This window comes from Bidens hawaiensis, unplaced genomic scaffold (genome assembly GCF_021521415.1).
Source record: "Bidens hawaiensis isolate Kalapana, Puna unplaced genomic scaffold, B.hawaiensis_p1.1 tig00009039_1, whole genome shotgun sequence".
NCBI lineage: Eukaryota > Viridiplantae > Streptophyta > Magnoliopsida > Asterales > Asteraceae > Bidens > Bidens hawaiensis.
In genome coordinates this window covers 518,919-532,943 of record NW_027491661.1, presented here as the reverse complement: position 1 = coordinate 532,943, position 14,025 = coordinate 518,919, and the positions used below count along the sequence as shown (strand labels likewise).

General features: G+C 36.3%; 1 pseudogene across 1 annotated transcript; it reads left to right on the top strand.

Moving 5' to 3' along the window:
- The first annotated feature begins 4,404 nt into the window (after positions 1–4,404).
- On the top strand, positions 4,405–7,559 carry LOC143530871 (transcription factor MYB1 pseudogene; annotated as a pseudogene). The gene is made up of 2 exons (XR_013134930.1): positions 4,405–4,705; positions 6,733–7,559. The product of XR_013134930.1 is annotated as a transcription factor MYB1 pseudogene (transcript).
- The last annotated feature ends 6,466 nt before the right edge of the window (positions 7,560–14,025 follow it).

The window sequence follows — 14,025 nt, the reverse complement described above, 5'->3', positions numbered from 1 at the left end:
TTTTTGTATAAGTAGGCGGTTTAGAAAATTATTACGTGCTCGTAGATGGGTGTTTGAAAAATGGACATAAATAGGTAGTTTGCTACTTGAACAAGCAGACTCCAACTGATTTTCATAACAAAAAAAATTGAGTTAGCGTACATTGGAACACTCACATATACTTGAGATTCCTAGTCCGCTCGTTGAATAAGTAGAGTTACTTTTTCTAGAGTCCGCTTGTCCATCAGGCGGAGTTTTTTAGTTTGCAAGTAGGTTTTCTGCTGGTTCAAGAAGCAAACCATATAAGTCTGCTTGACACATGAGCGAACTAGGATTAGCCTTGCTTATTCAAGGAGCAAACTAGAAATCTCAAGTACATGTGTGTGTTCCATTGCGCCCCAATGTGCCACCTCATTTTTTTGTTATGAAAATCACTTGAAATCCGCTTATTCAAATAGCGAACTATCTATTTATGTCCATTTTTCAAACACCCACTTATGATCACTTTAACAAAGTTGATCACTTAACAAAGTTCTAAACCACCTGCTTATAAAAAAATTCCTGTCATGTATCTTGGTACAATTCAATGGATTTATTTGATTTGTTGAATCCAATTATAGGATTGTCACGCATTTAAGCATGTAACAATCGCATGTCCCAAAACACCCTACGGAAAGTGGGCCAAAACACCATTTACTTTTCTATTTAATCTATCTATTCTAATAAAAGACTATTATTTTTGCCACTTGTCAATCTCATAGCCCTCATCATTCTTTCTCAACATATTTCACTATATGGTCCTCATATTTTAAGTAATTTCAATATATGAATTCAAGTTTATTTTTATAAATGTGATCCTAACCGATTCACTCATTAACATTAATGGTGAAATGAAAAAATAAGAAAATATAAAATTTGAAGTTACAGGCCTGTTGGAATAAAGTTTAAAGTCATAGGTAAATTAAAGAAAATAAATGTGCATCATTGTCGAATAATTTAGATTTTTATGGTAAACTATAAATTATTTTTAAACTGAGATTCGAGAAGCAGTGCATAAATTTTTATATAAGATTTGCTTTAAATTTGGATTGAAAATTTTCTCATATGCATTTAAACTAAGGAAAATGTGTATTTTCTTAATTTTCTCAAAACATTTTGTATAAATCATGAAAACATGAAAAATATCTATTATATGCATCTTGGTACTTAGCATTAAATCATTAAAGTTGAATATATTAATTAAAGTTAAATTTATTTAGGGTTGCTATGCACTTGAAGATCCTTATTTGTCACACGAACATCTATACGTGGCTATACCAAGAGTTATAAGGAGACTTATATGTTACATTGTCAATAGTTACAAGCAGATATAGATTAAAGACTTTGATTTTTGATAACCAATGTATACCAACTAATACAATCACAAATGCACTATGCAAGGAAGTTTTACTTATTTATAATATGTTTATGTGGTCATAGTTATGTAATTTCTGTAATTTTAATGTAAATTGTAATTGTATTAACAATATATGATCATTTTGTTGACTATATTTTACTTCATGTTTAAAGTTTTCATCAATTACCCGTGTAATACACGGGGCTCAAACTAGTAAATTATAAATACAGCAATGCATACCTTATTTTGAATTTCAATATTGGTAAATCAATTTTCCTATTTACAATTTTAAGCATTTAAGAAATATTTGAGGCTTTTAGATCATCTACTATATATGCATATTAATTTTGTAAGCTTTTAGTAATCGTCAACTCAAATTCAAATTTTAAGCATTTAACAACTGTTGTCTGAGTCTATTCAATTTATATAATACAAAAATTTTTAACAAAAAAAACGCATCTTATGGAGACAACATCGCCCACCTACCGGTCAAAGCCAACGGCCAGGTGCCACAACCCCACCACTGCTGTATCCACTCCTAGAGATGATGTTAGCCAAACAAGGACTTTTACCGACACTCAATGCTCGTGAATGAGATCTCTTTTTGGATTTATATGTGCCTGCATGTGTCGGGCAAAACACGTTTCTTATTGTAGAAAAGAAAATGATTTTAATATGAGAACTTTGCATAAACAATGCCTATATTATTGAAAATAAATAAATAAATAAATCAAAGGCTAAAAATGTTGTTTTGGGCTTACTCGCATCAGCCTAGAGCCCTAAATATTACATGTATTCGAATGTAGACCCAGTTCACCAAATTCAGCTTTGGATGAATGTGCACGATTTTAACTTTTAACATATGGCCCATTTGTATTCAGGCCCACATATAATACTTTAAATCAAACTTCAAACCACAAAAGAATCTCATATTCTCTATGAGGCCACGATGGTAAAATAAATTGATTTAACATTCATAAAGTAAATTGAAAGATTAAATAAATTGAGTCGAATCGAATCTACGCATATCAAATTCAGTAAAGACTTAAATAGATGCCTTCCTTCGTATTACAACTGCTGAAGAGATCAGAGCTAGTACTAGAGGAAGCAATAGCGGACATAGTGATCTCCTCTGGTACCTACTGGTACGTGCATTGCCATGGGGATGGGCTAGCCCCGAAAAAGTGGTTGCGGGGACTATACGCTTTGGTTACCAGCGAACGCTTTCAAAGGCGACCAGTTTTGAGTTAAGGGGGTGTTTGAATCTAATAAGACTTCACGCATCCCTTCTCGAACGACCATCCAACAAGGATGTGCACAATTGATCATTGACCGCAGTCTTCTCTTTTATCATTAACGAGCATTCTGATGGCAAAGTGTCTCTACTATTATAACTTAAAGTAGAGGATTCAAATCCAGCACGACATCTAATAATAAGTAGATTCTAAAATATAGCATATCTAGTCAGTTACCAAATAAGAAAAATAAATATTGATCATTTAAAAACCTCTAAAAATAGGAAGGCCATAAAGCATTATCAAATCAGAAAATGAACAAGCTTTTGGCTAAAAAAATATTTCGTCTTTATTTCGTTTGTTGTTACCTAATGGTTCAACATCGGTTCCGTCAACAACATCCCATAGGTCCTCACCCTGCAAGCACGAGCTCATGTAGGTAGCCAAAGAAGCTTAATTCTGATTGTTGAGTTTCTTCACTCCACCGATCGCTGTAACTCTGGCATTATTGATATCGAGCTCTGAATACAATTGTTAAATTGGTAGGCAAAGTGCAAACAAAGGAAATAAAGACGAAAATAGCAGCACTCTACATACCAATTTAACACTCTGTTCATGTTTATTTGTTTAACTAACCAAACGAAATTTCTTGTTCATGTTTGCTCATTTAATAAACAAACGAATATAAACGAACTGTTCGCTAAACGTTTGATTATGCGGGGTATGCAAGTGTAGAAATACTTTCTAAAACATTGTGATGTGTAGAGGTGGCAATATGAGTGGGTTGGGTTGGATTTAGGTGATGAGTTAGAATGGGTTTGGGTCAGGTTGAATTTTTAAAGTAGAGGGTTAGGATGGGTATGGGTCAAGATGGGTAAAGTTAGTCCATGTTGACCCAAGTAAAGGTTAAAATGCAAAGAGTTTCAAAAACCCCTAAAAAAAGCTTTAAAAAATTTAATAAAAAATTAATAACGCAAAATATAAATCAAAAACGTAAAAAGTAAAATAGCTAAAATGTCTCTCCCGTCATATCCTCGTTCATAAAAAAAACTTGGTTTTATCTGGGTTCAGTTTTGGCTTTTTTCGGTTCATTTTTGTTTTTGTTTTCATTTCGGTATCTATTCGGTTATAGTGTTTTCGGTTTTTGTTCGGTTTCGATTTCTCGGTTTCATTCGGTTTAGGATGGGTATGGGTGGGTCAAGATGGGTAAAGTTAACCCATCTTGAACTAATTAAATGTTAAAATACAAAGGGGTTCAAAAACCACTCAAAAAAATATTCAAAAATATTAATAAAAAATAATAACTCAAATTATTAATCGAAAACGCAAAAAGTAAAATAACTAAAATATTTCTCCTGTCTTCCTCGCTCGTTAAAAAAAAACTCGGTTTTTTTTCCACTTCGGTTTTGTTTTTTCCATTTTGGTCGGTTTCGGTATATGTTCTGGTTCAATGATTTCGGTTTCAAGTTCTCGGTTTCTATTCGGTTATGTGGGTTTTGTTTGAAATAAAATTGGATAAAACTTGTTTTAGTTCATTCTAACCCACCACCAAAAATCCCTAACATTTTTCCAACCCATCTTGACATTCTTGTAAAATTCTTTTGATCCATCCTGAATTTTTGAAATTATTTAAATTGACCCAAAACAACCCATTTAGGTTGATTTTGACACCTAACATATAGTACAGGGGTTGAAGAGAAAAATCAATTATTTATACTTTAATACTTTATAGTTACACTCCAACAAAAACAAAATTGCAGTTAGTCGAGTTGGTACGGTTACAGAGCCGAAGAAATGAACGACGACGCGGTGATAATAACCGACCAACAGATGACCGACGGTGACTCTAGCCATCCGGAAGACGGCGGAGAAACCGGCGGTGCGATGGCGGTCGACGGTGGTGAGAAGAAGAGCAAAGTTAGCAAGGGACCATGGTCGCGAGAGGAAGACGTGGTTTTGAGCGAACTGGTGAGCAGATTTGGGGCCAGAAATTGGACCTTAATTGCCCGACGTGTACCCGGGCGGTCTGGTAAGTCGTGCCGGTTACGGTGGTGCAATCAGCTTGACCCGTCCCTTGAGCGCAAGCCGTTTACTGGTACGGAGTTGTTTATTTTTCCGAAAAGTCGTAATTGAGTTTTGATTGATAAATTATTATTATTATTATTATTATTATTATTATTATTATTATTATTATTATTATTATTATTATGCATTTGTGTTTGTGAATTGATCGCGGGGTTTTACATTCTCTGTATTATCCCAAACTGTATGTTGTTAATGGTATCTGTAAGTTAGGCATAAATTGTTGGATTGAGGTCTGATCACAAATCTAGGTCAATTATATCGAGTTTTGTCTCAAATTGTTAGCGATTATCGTTGTAGACATGATAGATGGCTGTCTATCACTCTACAACATCTATCAACTCTGGTAGGGTATGGCTTAACCAATGGCGAAGCTTGGATAGAAACCCGGGGGGGGGGGGTGGCAGTATGTATAAAATATTTCATAAACCGGGGGAGGGGGCTGGTTAAAAAAATTCCGGCCAAAACGGGTTAATATACACTACGTTTAAAATGTTGTGGATGAAATGGAAAAAAATGTGTGTGTGTGTGTGTTTTGGGTGGGTGGTGGGGGGGGGGCATAAAGCTTTGCCCCTGGGCTTAACGCCAACATAAGTTTGCGGCTACACTAGGGTTGTTTATCAAATTATAGGGAGTATTGAGTCCTAAAGTTTGTACAATCTCCAATCATTCAGTGGTGTTTGAGATCTGCAAGACTTAAACAGGGTTATGCTCATCAATTTGCAAATTGGCAAGTAGTTTTGGAGACACACGGAACTGATCATTATACAGAACTAACTTGCAGGCACTACTTAAGCAACTTGGAAATATTAAGCAAGCTCCGTGTTCTGTTAACATGGAAGCAAGTATTTAGAATGTGACACAAGTTTGTTCACGCTTTTAGCTAATGTTATATTTTGTTAATCCTTGGTTCATAGAACACGTCGTGAGCCAATATGCAAATAGCATGTTTTCTTTCCTTGAGGGAGATCAAACAGATTTCACAATATCTCTGTTTGATTAAATAGGATATATTGTTGCTATAAGTGAAAATATATGGCAGCCACTAAACTGATCTTAGTTTATTTTAGAATTGACCTTAGTTAATGTTGGTGCATATGGTAGCTACTAGCTAACAATCTCTCCAGTTTTACATGAGTGCTAGGTTTTAAACATTAGCCAGTCTCTTCAACTTTTACCTTTTGGAAGTATATTTTGTCTTAAATGACTCCCTTAATACCTATGACGCCCCACCCACGCGCATTTGGGGTGAAGTTAAATTGATCTTGATTTCAGATAAAGTTGTTTTAGAGTTTTTGTTTGAGTTGATTTGTTAAGTTGTTAGGTTTATCGAGTCTTTTAAGTGTTTATTAGTTTAAATGAGTTTGAGCTAGAATCGGTTTGGTCTTTCGCTAGGTTTATATAAGGGTATCCAGGTCATATGTTTTGTGTGGGTCGTGAGTTTTGATTATCAATAAAAGGAAAAGAATCGTGACTGTATTTGGTCACAGAATCGGATTGTTGTGTGTACTTGATCCACCTGATTTCCAACAAATGTTTTGTTAGGTTGGAATGGAAGGAAAAAGGAAATAAGATTTTCTTAATCACTAACTTGAGATGCTAAGCAAGTATTTAAATGAGTTCGTATGTCACGTTGAATGTTGATAGCGTTGTCAGTTGTAACATTCCTTAATATTACTATATGAGGTCAAAAGGGCTCCATCAATACTTTTCACAAGATTTTGTATGAAGAGCTTGAGATCATAGAATCAGCATTCCTGAATATTACATTTGCGTTTTGACATATAACGTTTAGGCATAATACAATTATAGCTTTTAATTGTTAGATTTGTCACAATCAAAGGCAGTCTTTGTAAATGTTGCTATTTGATGAGTTCGCGATAATTTGTATCTGAATGGGGTCCCGTGAACATGCCACTTGTAAATGTGAAATAATCATTGATTTAATTAAATTTGATTTTTTATAATGCGACGTGAACCATCTCGTGTCATTATCTTACAGATTTGATTCTAAAGAGTTAATTTTCTTTTATTGAGCAGATGCAGAAGATAACATTATTATTAAAGCCCACGCAATCCATGGAAACAAATGGGCATTAATTGCAAAATTCTTACAAGGTAGAACAGATAACGCAATCAAGAATCACTGGAATTCTACCCTGAGAAAAAGGCTCACGCATCCTAACATGTTCCCATCCATCACTGAAGCAGACATCAACAACCTCGACACCCATAAGGCATCATCTGAAGACACCTTATCCAATGAAAACAACACAAACCCTCAAGAAGCCGAATATGTCACAACTCACCAGACCCTTTCCCGTCCCACCCCACAATATGGAGCATTTTCCGTTTATAATCCTACAAATAATGGGGCACCGAGGACGGTTGTACCCACACAGGGACCATTAATACAGGCGTGTAAACCCAGAAGTGTCGGGTGCAAGTTTCTTAAAGGCTACTCTGTTGAGCCTGTGGTTCCATCAAGATGTGGTCATGGTTGCTGTTCCAGGTCCCACACCTCTTTACTGGGTCCTGAGTTTGTTGAATATGAAGAAGTTCCGCCTTTTTCAAATATGGAATTAGCCAACATCGCTGCTGATCTTAACACCATTGCTTGGATTCAAAGCGGGCTTGAAAACCCGGGGGGTGCTCATACTCATGTCTCGGTTCCAGTTGAAGGATTGAGTTGAAATGGTCAGGTTTTAATTGTAAGTTTCTGTTTTTCTTAATGAATATATATAGGCTTACAAAAATGTGATATGCTAGCCAAAAATGATCTATAGCGTATGGTCTTGGTCCGTTGTTTTACATATATCTGAATATTAAACTAGTCGACTGATGTTATTGACATATCGTGCATTATTTGGTGGTTGTAGCTTATGCATTGAGTATGTTTTTTGTTGCTTAGCATGGTACTAGTATGTACCATTAGAAAAACATGAGGCTGTTGGTATGGGTGTAAATGAATTGAGCTGAGGTCATGTAACATCCTAAAATTTATAATGTTGAATAAAGAAAGTTATGTTTAGTAATTTCACGTTTTAGTTATTTAATGTCGAGTAAGGAACGGGTCTTGGGCTTAGTTATTTTATGAACTCGGCCTGTCTCGACCCGTAGGAAGCCAACCCGAGCCTAACCAAACCCGTAGTATATAAACGAAAGTTCTTGACACTTCCACCATTTTCACCATCTTCCTTCACTTACACCCACCCAAACACTCTCATTTCTAGAGAGAGAAGCTAGAGAGAGAAAGTTCTCAAATCACAAATCCGAGTCCACAATCTTGTTCCTAATCATTTTTGGTAAGTCCCCCTCGAAAATCATCCGTTTTCATAACCATTTTCGACCTCAAATCGAGCAAAAACTCCCATTTTCGTAACTTGAGTTTTCGGGTCAAAAACCGCCTTGTTTTGGTGTCAAAATACAAGCTTTTGTGTTTAAAAGTACTAGGGATCGATAGCCCTTTCAATCCCGAGCATTTCCATGTCAAAAACTTCGATTTTGGGTCAAAAATCTGGAAAATCTGGAAAACCCGTGGGTTTCTCCGTCGCCCAGCTTGAAGGAGTCGAATCAGACTCATTCGATCGAACCAGTCGATCGAATCAGTCCATTCGATCGAATGCGTAGATCGAACAAGTCCAGTCGACCGAATAGGGAAGCAACCGAATGGTCTCCAACTCATTCGATCGAATGAGTTTTGTATTCGATCGAATGAGTGTTGTATTCGATCGAACGTGTTCCTATTCGATCGAACGTGTTCCTGTTTGATCGAACGTGTTCCTATTCGATCGAACGTGATGTATTCGATCGAACGTGTTCCTATTCGATCGAACGTGTTCCTATTCGATCGAATCAAGCCAGAACCAAGCTGTTTCCAAGTTCGCCTAAGGTTTAACTTCGCCTGAAGCGAAGTTCGTCTATAAAATAAATTAAAAACCTAATGGAAAATGTGTTAAGGCAGTTATCGAAAATAAAATTTTTCCAAGCTGACCTGGCAGCTTAACCCCAGCCAGGGGCTCTGCCCCTTGGACCCCGCTAGGGGCTGCCGCCCCTAGAACCCCGCTACCAGGGGCGCTGCCCCCGGACCCCCGTTCGTTGTGGGTCATATAAAGATAGAAACGCAACATAAGTAGTAGTAGCTAATTGATACGTGTAAATATTATACAGTTAGCCGTGCGCAGCTCAAGAGGGGAATAACTATTAACGGAGAGCGTAACAGTATTCAGGTGAGTTTCTAGCCCCATTTATGTGTTATGTTTTCGGGGCTGTGTGCATACTCGATGTGTTGTTAATACATTTATCCTAAGTGATAAGTGTATGCCATATGTGATATATGTGATGGTTATGAATGGTTGCTTGTCGGTACGCGAACGATCTTCGGATATTGCGCGTACTGTCAGGTCAAAAATAAAGGTACGAATATTATACATCGAAGATGTATGAACATTACAAATGAATACTTGTCGGGGCGTGAACGATCTTCGGATATTGCACGTATCGACAAGAGGTATGGTTGTTAAATGAATGATGTAAAGAACGCCTAGGGTGTTCTTATGCTATGATGTAATTATTGTATATGTGAAGTAGGTGTATGCAGTTACACGAATGGTATGTGAGTTCTACGTTCGACATAGTAAGTTAGGATGGCAAATCCCTCTAGCTTTTGTCGGACATAGACTCGGCTGGTGATGGCGTAGTTAAGGACTGCGGGCCTTATACGTAAAGTAGATGATAGATGTAAACGTAGTTAAGGACTGCGGGCCTTATACGTAAAGTAGATGATAGACGTAAACGTAGATAGGGACGGTGGGCCTTATACGCGTTACAGATAATAGACGACAACGTAGTTAAGGACTGCGGACCTTATACGTATTATAGATAGGCATCAGCATAGGAAAGGACTGTGGATCTTATACGTGCTGTAGTTGTATTGTGGTAGCATAGGGGAGGACTGCGGACCTCGTACGTGCTATGGTTTAGGTTGCAACATAGGGGAGGACTGTGGACCTTGTACGTGTTGTGGATGTAGGATGGTATAGGGAAGGACTGCGGACCTTGCACGTACCATAAAGGGTGAACATAGGTAAGGACCGCGGACCTTTTACGTGTTCACGACCTTGAGTACAGGTATAGACGGCGGACTATGAACGTACTCACGGTAGACTGAGGTTAGTGGTTATAAATATGGGTGTATGTATGGTAGTAAGTGTGTATGTAGAACAGAAGGGTAACTAGTGAAGTATGGATATGTATCTACGGATATGTATGTATGTGTATGTATTGTATGGCGTTCGATTAACTAGAACTCACTCAGCGTAGCTGACTTTTAGTATGCACGCAGGTGAGCTGATTACAGAGTTAGCATGAGGACGACACACGGCATGGATTGAACGGCTGGCATCTGAAGAAAGAAGTAAAGATGTTTTAAATATAAAGTTTTGTGTTATGGTATCAACGAAAAAGTTTAACGTTTTGTAACAAATGATTGATGTTTTATATTCCGCGAAAAGTTTTAATAAACTCTGATTGAAGAACTGTGTTTATGAGTAAATCCGACGCTAAAGTAGGGCTACCGGGTTCGGGGCCTTACAGGTCAAGCTCGCCTAAGCTCAAGCGCGGCTTGTCTAATTTAGCAAAGCTTGATCGAGCTCTACACGCTGTGAGCTCTATGTTCAAAGTTGGCTCGTTTTAAGCTTGATACTCAAAAGCTTTGGCAGTTTGGTTCGTCAAAAAGTTTCTGGGCTCTTTTTATTATTCATTACTTATTTAGTTTATTAACTAGAAAGGAGAACCCGCGTGTTGCACCGGGTCTTTATATGTTAACACTAAAATCAACTAAAAGAAGCCTACGTTTGACAAAATTCAGAGACCATAGTTGATACCACATAGGTGTTATTGAAATCATTGTCTTGTTATAATAACAATTTGTAATTGATATATGTTGCAACTTACAAAAGAACATGTGCAACTTTCCCTTCGCAGATGGTTTCAACCGTATGTGAACAACCCTATTAATTTAAAAATTCAGGATTGATTGAATTCTATCGAGCATTACAAACAATCAGAATAAACTTGACTGTGGATCACCATCTCAAATGTTGATCAAACGTACAAAGTTCAACAAATCAAAACATAGCATGCATGATTAGACATTTAAGTTATCATTTCCTTTCTATTTGTCTCAGGAACCATACTTGCATGTGCAATGTGTTTCGGCTTCATCAAAAGCTTGAACAGGTTCGCTGCATAAACAACAACAATAATATGACAAACCATAAAAGAACACAAAAACAAATTTAAGAATATAGAATGAAAGAAAGAAGCTACCTGTAAGAAACTTGATGACAGGGGCATGCCCTGTTGAATATTGCATCCTTAAAGTCTTAAGTCCGGTCTCTAATGTTAGGCATTTCTGAAACAATAAAATATGTAACAGTTTAATAACTTAAAATGCATCTCATAGAAACAAAGAAAAAAAAATCTCATAATTTAAAGACCAATTTGGAGCAAAACAAATAATATGTGGTGTTCTTAAATTTATACTCATCCAAATTGTAATGTAGTATGTACGTACTATAATATATATTTACCTGACTTTGGCATATGCAAACAATGAATCACACACTCTTAACGATACTGCAAAAACCCCCCAAAGTAAAAGCAAGTAGCTAAAAATTAGGAAACCCTGAGTCAATTTAGTTCAACCAACCTGAAGCAGAGATTAGGGTTGACTGAATGCAGGCCTCCATCTAATCCATTCCAAGCCTTCTGGTGCCATGGATTCTCTTTGTTTTGCGTCGTGAAGAATCCTCATAACTGCCGTCGCGTAGACAGTCGATCGTAGCCACAAAAAGGTCGAACAAGATAGCAGAGCAGAGAAGACTGAAGACGGACGGACAGTCACGGTGGTGGTTTTTTTTGGCAATGTTAGAGAAAGAAGATAGCAGAGCAGACAGAGGCCAGGGAAGAAAGAGTAGAGAGAGAGCCGTGAAACATCATTTAAGCATAAGGTACAACTTGCAAATTGTATATATATATAATATAATATGAATACATATATACTTATTTTTGCATATATTTATAAAGGGGTGTAAACGAGCCGAGCCTGATCTCGTCGGCCCGAGCTCGTTTAGCCTCAACCCCAGCTTGTTTTAACTTAAGAGGGTTTGAGCTCAAGCTTGGCTTGTTTATTAAGCTAGAGTTCGGCTCGTGAGTAATTTGTCAAGCTCGAGCCCGGCTCAGGCTCGACTTTTTATTATTTGTTAATTGTTTAAATTATTTTATTTATATGCTTTTATAATTATTTACATATATAGTTATATTAATAGTTATTATATAAGTATATTAAATAAAAATATATAAATAAAAGCTTGTTTAGGCTTGTGAGTTGGCTTGAGCTTGATATATGAAGCTCGGGCTCAAGGTCATTTTTTAAATGAGTCTAAATAAAAGGTAGAGCTTGTTTACACTCGGCTCGATTCGAGTTTTTAACGAGATGACCTCGAGAAACTCACGAGCGGCCCGGCTCGTTTACACCCTGACTAACTATTTAAAATAAACCAACAAACGTATCCAATATAATCTCATTTATAGCAGAGCTATTGGCACTCTGAGTGTATGATACAGACAAACATTACCTCGAGCTTGTTTAAGCGTGTGGCACGATTTGGGCTTTTAGCAAGTCAATACCGAGCAGCTCATTATACACCTTTGTTGGATGTTGAATCTAAGGAAAGGGTTGCAGATGAAAAGGGATAGCTCTCCATACCCATGATTATTTACTAAAAATGTTACCTTCGAAAGAGAAAGGCCATCTCATAATTGTTCATCATAAAAGGAAAAAAAACAACAGTAAAGACAATCTTTTGATGATCTCGGGTAAAAAGTTTTAATTAGACCTACCGTATTTAAAATACAAACAATAATATATAGTAAAAAGAAGTTTTCAAGGGTTCACATATAGTGTTTGGCATTCAATTAGTGTGTGGTGCCATGCTCCCCTATTTATTTGTTCTTGGTCAAGATTTCATTTCGATTCACAAAATGGCTCCGCTTTGTAATAAAAAGAAGAAAGTCTTTCAAGGTGTTATTATGACCGCGTGCTGGTGTATTTGGAAGGTGAGAAATGAGATAGCCTTCTCGGAGTTGGTGGAGGACGTTAAATATTTGGCTTTTCTTTGAATAAGAAATAGATTGCCTTTTTAATAAAAGTTAGCTGTTCGAAAAAGAAATTTGGTGCTGCCAAGGACAGCTATAGAGAATTGAAGTTATGGCCTACTTTTCTGACTATAACCATGTGTCCATCAGTCCATGTGTTGTGTTGCTGTGTTATGTCACTTGTCCAAATTACAATAGTTGAAATATACATATTTTAACTTACACATGGTGAATGAATGATCGATCAACCTCATCGATCCGTATAAATTTTGTTTCTTACTGTTTTGAGAGAAAATAAAATAATGTTATTGAATGAAAACTATACACACATGTATTAATTGGGAAAAGGAAAAGGAGTTGAGGATCCAAATCCATATAAGACCAACCATCCAATGAAACATGCATACATGGTATAAACCTTAATATCATAACGTTGTATGATAATATATTTGTACAAATTGTATAACCACATAGTACTTCAATCAAGTAAGTCAAAGATTAGAGGATAAGGTCTGGCCGTTGTCACGTTGATGCCAGCCACCTAGCAGACTACGGGTTTGGTGTTTGTGGAATCTTGCTCACGTTTCACACACATTTAGATATTTGAAATGGAGAACAATTTTAATTTGAATCGAGGATGTTAAAGATTAATGATAATGAAGAGTCAATATAATTTCAGAAATCAATCTATGGATTCCTATATGATTATAGATTTTTCAGGTTGATTTAACGGTAACTGCATAGTTAAGATGCTTAGTGATTATTGACTTAATTTAAATAATATATACCGGTTGTACAAACAAAACATCATATCATAACTTTGACAGGTCTAATCATTTTCTGATTTTCGTGTAGGTATATACAAGTGTAATTTTTCTTTAAATGAAACCATGTATAATTTATGTGTCCACATATTCCTATGTTTTAAGGTACGGGCGGAACTAGCATTTATAGTGCCAAATTTTATTATTTTTTTCTTTTTTTGTTTTATGTATCTGCAACCAGTGAACAAAAAGTTTTGAGCCCGCATTACCTCTCAACATTTCTTTTAGATCCGACAATTTTAAGATCCAAACAAAAACAAAATAAAAATGAATTCTTTATATGTCGACAGTCAACATTATAATGGGAACACATTAATTAGATAAATACTTATAACTAAAAAGCCGAAAA